Source organism: Chelonoidis abingdonii, chromosome 23 (assembly GCF_003597395.2).
Source record: "Chelonoidis abingdonii isolate Lonesome George chromosome 23, CheloAbing_2.0, whole genome shotgun sequence".
Taxonomy (NCBI): Eukaryota; Metazoa; Chordata; order Testudines; family Testudinidae; genus Chelonoidis; species Chelonoidis abingdonii.
This window is the reverse complement of record NC_133791.1, coordinates 3,098,506-3,104,505: the sequence shown is the minus strand read 5'-3', so window position 1 is coordinate 3,104,505 and position 6,000 is coordinate 3,098,506. Positions and strand designations below refer to the sequence as shown.

The following is a 6,000-nucleotide window of genomic DNA, read 5'->3' as shown; positions in this document are numbered from 1 at the left end:
AAGGGTCCATTGGCCATTTCCAACCCTGTGACCTACTATACAGTCCCTCATGAAATCAGCCATCTCATGAACATTCTTCAGTGGCTCTTAATATTTAAAATGATATCTACATCATATTTTTTTTCAGATTCTGATTTCTAGAGACAACTGAATTCTCTCACTGTGCTGTTTTGGCCTTGGTCCCGTTGGTCGTGTGATGATGGTTTTGATCTCTGTAAGTGAATCTAGTTTGGTTGATTCACCCTGTGCATTTAATTTTGATATTTACATAACAAGGTTATATAACTGCACAGCAAGAGTCCAGAGGCAGGATCTAGAATTATAACAGACAGCAGTATGAAAAATTCTTACATGAAGTGCATTAAAAACAAAGTTCTTAAGCTATATTTTATCTCAGAGGTCTGGGGAGCTTTCAACTTGATTTGAAAAAAAAAATCAAAGCTACTAGCGTTTAAGAACCACTGTTTTGTCAGGATTAATTTATAAATAAGAAACTGGGACCTTACTAGATACATATGTTGACTACGTAATTTGAAAGGAGGAAGGAGTGGAGACAAGATGATTGCTTGACACAGAGAAAAATAGAGGCTACCAAGGAAGTCAGTTTCTCAGCAGAATTATATGCTCCCAAGTAAGTTACTGAAATGACCAAACTACTGTTAAATTCCTTTATTACAACTAACCTTGGGTTTGTAAAAGCCCTGGCAGAATGCTGGCCCTATCCAAACACTACTACTACTAACGACTGAAAGAGGAGAACCATACATAATTATCTGGGGGCTATTTGAACCAGACCCATCCTTTGTTCAGGTAGTGTAAAAATATTGTGCAAACCTCCTCTCTACCTCAGACTCAATGCTGAACTCCTCTGAAGTTCAAAAAAATCTGATAAATCGCTTCCCTTTTTAAAACATCCCGTGTTCTTCTGCACTTCCTGCTTTCAGACGGGATCAGGAATGTCATAGGAAGTTGTTCTCAGAGCATTTCTGACCAAATAGAATCCAGGAAATAGTCGAAATCTTCTAAAAAAATGGTTTTCCATCCTGATTCCCATTCCGAAGAGGTTCCGGAGAGCATAGATGTGAGCTTTCCAGTCTGTGACAGGCCCTCACAGTAATGTGGATGAGTTAAATGGAAAGTGCAGACTAATTAATACCCTTGTCACTAAAGCTGGTCAAATAGCAGAAGAAAGCGTTCAGCATGTAAACCAGACAATGGAGACTGGTGGCGATAGTGGCCAAGTAACACATTGGCAGAACATCATTCGATGGCTCTGTTCCCTGATGCGCAAATTATTTAGGTGGCTGCACAGCTAAGGAGAGCTAAGAGCCAGTTTGTGAAACTGAAAAAACATGGGAAATAATTGCATGTACAGATGGATCCAGCCTGAGATTTTGTCAATTTGAATAACACTGGCAGGCACCTGAACCAGCAGCCTTTGGAAAGGAATTCTTTGCCTATCACCACAGCTACTTCTGCAAGTGAGGGGTGGCAGTTAGTCTCAGGGGGGAAAATACAGTCAAAGGGAAGCTGGTGTTTAAACTTGGCTGAGTGGGAGAGAAAAGGTGTTGTTATGGTAACAAATTGTTTGTATTCTCCCAAGGAAGCTCTAGTTTTGTTTAATAGGGAGGAAAAGCAGAGAAGGCAAAAGGATAATATTTCAAAAAAAATTGCACATTCTCATTCTGCTGGCGTGTGTAATGGTTCAAGAGGTCTTAAATACAGTGCTTGCATGTTCCTCCTGCTGACAGCTCTGCACTGAGTACTGCATGGAACCAAACTCTAGTGACTTTATTCCTTTTCATGTTGCATTTTCCAAATCAGGCTCATGTTTGTAAAGTGCACAGAACAGAAGGCACCGCAGGGGGAGCCAGTGGTAGCACCTTATTTTTTTCTGAAGAGAGAGAGGAGCTGGCTCCTGTCAAAGAGCACATGAAAAGCCTTGAAGAATTTGACAAAACAGCATGGTGTAGATTCTTATTACTGTCTTTGTGATGCTTCCAAATATTTCGTCCCTGAAATGAGCACTTAGAGGGGAATGCAAAATGACATGCTATGTGATAATGGGTGAGACACTGGAGGCCAAATGAGAGATTGCTGGAGGTGGCCATGAGGAAGGTGATCAGATGTCCCGATTTTATAGGGACAGTCCCAGTTTTGGGGTCTCTTTCTTATATAGGCTCCTATTACCCCCCACCCCATCCTGATTTTTCACATTTGCTGTCTGGTCACCCTAGGCTCAGCTCAGCACTGCTGACGTAAAAATGCTTTTCTAGTTCTGTGGAGACAAAAATTCCTGTGCTAACGCTGTCATCCCCGACACATTGTGGCAGAGTAATACAATGCTGTGCGTACTGCTAGACAATCACGCAGGCCTTCAAGTAGCCTAGCGCGTGTTTACTTAACAGATTTCAGTTTAACAGTTTCGCCTGTCCTCTTCTCCTCTGCACATGCACTTACTTGTCAGAGGAAGGTGGCGGTTTGATAAGGAACATGATAATTAGGAACGTGCCAGAAATCAGATATTAATAGAAGCACTATTAGAGAGTTTATGGATAATTTAAGATGCAGCACATTCTTTTAGTGAGTGCCTTGTCTGTTTAAGAGCAGTAATTGCCTATTACTTTGCAGCTTCTGATGTGCTTGGCTGCATGACACATGAAGATACAGCATATATTTAAAGAACTAACACTAGTTCAAAGTACCTGCTTGCAATTTTAAACACAAGAATCCAATAAACTTCTAACGGCAGGAAGGAGATTGGGAAAAAAAAAAGAGAAAAAAAGCACATACAAAACAGCAAATCAACAAGAGCCAGGTAAGTGCCCTATAGCAAAACACTCAATGTAGCTCTTATTAATGGCTTAAACTGCAGAAGACAGTTGTGCTTATCTTTAACTGGGATAAATAGTGCCTCGCCTTTACTATATGCCACTTGCTTTGTGCCCCATAGCAAAGATGCTTTCTTGCGAATTGATCAAACAGAATGTGGTTAGTGGTTAAGGGGAAATAAAAGAGCTATTGCATACTGAGTAAGCCCTACAGCACATTGCTTGTTTACCTTCTGATATATCTCTAGAAATGCTCTAATTTGATTCTTCACAATGTGATGGAACTTTGATCCTGGCTGTGTATTAACATAAAGGAAGATCTTTTATTTCTGAACCAAAAAGTGAGTGTTGTCTCGTCTCCCCCTAGCCCAGAGGTTCTGAAACTGGGGGTCGGGACCCCTCAGGGGGTCGGAAGCTTATTACATGGGGGGTTGCGAGCTGTCAACTTCTACCCCAAACCCCGCTTTGCCTCCAGCATTTATAATGGTGTTAAATGTATAAAAAGTGTTTTTAATTTATAAGAGGATCACACTCCGAGACTTGCTATGTGACAGGGGTCTTGAGTACAAAAGTGCCCTCGCCACTGCGGTATGAGCAGCTTATGGCTGAGTGGTGGCACTGTGATATACCTGTCAATCCCCCCAGCCAATCCCATGTAAATAGACAAGCCACCCAGATGTGATATTGGAAAAGGCCTCAGTTCTTTGTGTTCCATTAATTTGTTATGTAGTAATCCTATTGGGTCAAATGCACTGAGTCAGTGGGGCATGTGAGAGGGAACTGGACACACATTTTGAAGGTCACTAGAACCCCGATTTGCATAGGCAACCCACCAAGCCCTGTTGGCACAGGTGGAGGTTTCTAGCTTTTGGGTGACACCCTCCCTATCAAAACTGGTGGAGACAGAGAAGACACTGGGAATTCACTCAGGGTGGTATGAGAAATAATAACACAGGGTGCCTCATGCACATAGGCTAAGATTTTCAAAAGTATCTAATGATTTTGCAGTGCCCAGCTTGAAACATCATGAAAGAGTCTAATGAAGGGGTCTGATTTTCAAAAAGTTCTGAGCACTTGCCCTCTGGCAATCAGCTCCCTGTCTGACGTCTGAAATTGGGCCTCTAAATATTGTGGCACCTGAAATCAATAGTACCATGTGCAAATCTTCAGCTTAGTGACAACGGCTCATTTCCACGGTACCAAAGCACAGTGTATCTGGTGCACTGTTCCTGGCTTTTGCCAGCACAAAGAGCCCCTTGCACGTCTACAAGCACCAACAAATTTAAATAAAAATAAAAATCAGATTTGACCATTGTTCGCCTGTGGAATAGTGGGGAGGTGTCCCTTGACCCCAGAATTGCAACCCCATGTGACAGTGCCCACTGGCATGAACCCTCCTCACATGTTGCTGTTAAATGCAGTGGGGCAGAGTAAGGGTTTTGTTAGGTATCACAGAAGCCAAGGCAAAAAGAATTCACTTAATGGACACCTGGACACCACTAATTTCCACTTTCTTCCCTTTTATTTTTTTAAAATAAAAATACTGTAAAAACATTTGAAAAAAAATCCAAAAAGCAAGTGAGTGCAGGTGAGTCCCTGGGGATAATGGCGAGAAACCTGAATGCAGCTACCAAATGAAGTGCAAAGCTGACAGACATGAAGAGCGTCAGCTCAGCCTGAATATGTGAAGTTTCTTGCCCATTCGACTTTTGTGTTCACGCTCATCACTCATCGTCTTCTGAGTCACTTTTCCTTTCATGGAATTCCAATGTTATGCCATCTCGATGGAGCAACTAATCATTTTCCACCCCTGGATATGCATATAGCTATAGTCCCCTTCACACAGCAGGCTGCTTCTTCATTAGAAAAGAAGAGAGACAGCCCGAAGTATTGCACTTCTCAACAAGCTTCCTGGTAAGGGGGTAGGAGTGGGCTGGAGTAGGGTTCTATTTGCCAGCTGCCAAAATGATGGGATGGCAGTCTCAGCAGAATGATTGTAGACTCATATCTTATGTGATGAAAGGAATTTTAGGCTGTGAAAAGCTTTTCTACAGGGTAAAATGAAAGTTCACATTTTTTCAGAGTTCCCAGAGCTCTGCCAAACTCTGCAATCAATCAATCAATCAATCAATCACTTTTTTCATCTCTAGTCACACTCCTCAGGAACCTTGTTCAATTGTTACCTCTCAAGCTTTTAATTTACTGCAAGTGCCCTTTGGTATGTTGATCTTTGTGATTATATGATGAACTAAATTTGATTTAGATATAATTGTTCTAATTTGTGCACCCAGTTACTTATCATTTCTACATCATGGATTTTGGATCACATCCAACCATTACAATTGAAGTTTGTACAGTGAGTAAATGATACAGAAGTGCTTGAACACAGGATCAGCAAAAAATGCACCTGAGATTGCAAAACCCAAATTATTTTTGTGATCATTTTATTCTTGAGAATTTCAGTTAATTATTGTCTCTCTCTTCCTTTTAATGAGTTCATTTGTTTTCAGTGGTTTGCCTTCCCACTACTGTGAGTCCAGAGAGCTGAAATAGCAGTCAAATTCCAGTCAGAATGGAAAATCACTTTGTATTATCGAAGTCCTCAGATGAGCAACATCCTTTGCTTTCATCTTCAGTCTGAAATATTTTTCATACTGTCTCAGTGGTGATGAAAAATCCTCCTTAAATTCAGGCAGAGCAGAGGTGAGAATTCAGGCTTTAGGAATTGCAGAAAACCCCAAACATATATACCCAAGCTGAATTGAATCAGTCCTTGGACAAGAGACCTTCAGGAAAGTAAAAACAACGATGAGTCCTTATGGCACCTTGGAGACTAACAAATGTATTTGGGCATAAGCTTTCGTGGGCTAGAACCCACTTCATCAAATGCACTTCAGGAAAGTGATAGTGATAGCACTGGACCCTTGCTATTGATGCTGGCCCAGTGTCTCTCTTGGGGTGCAGAGTGGTGCTGCATATGGTGCTGTCTTTCTGGATGAGATGAAGATGCCAATGCACAAAGCTTGATGGTTTATAGCCATTGAATAATCTCCAGCATTTTTCATGAGCTGTGGTGCTAGCTCCATTGCCCTGGAAAAACCCCAGTGCTGGTTATTTTATTCTGCCTCTCTAAAATCACCCTGCAATCTCAGCTGGAATTGTCAGTGCT

General features: G+C 41.6%; 1 long non-coding RNA gene across 1 annotated transcript in view; it reads left to right on the top strand.

Moving 5' to 3' along the window:
• The first annotated feature begins 2,563 nt into the window (after nucleotides 1-2,563).
• Nucleotides 2,564-6,000, top strand: part of LOC116815402 (uncharacterized) — a 40,427-nt gene continuing 36,990 nt past the window's right edge. The window contains exon 1 of the long non-coding RNA XR_004371474.1: nucleotides 2,564-2,818. This is a non-coding gene — a long non-coding RNA (uncharacterized LOC116815402). The remainder of the gene's footprint in view (nucleotides 2,819-6,000) is intronic.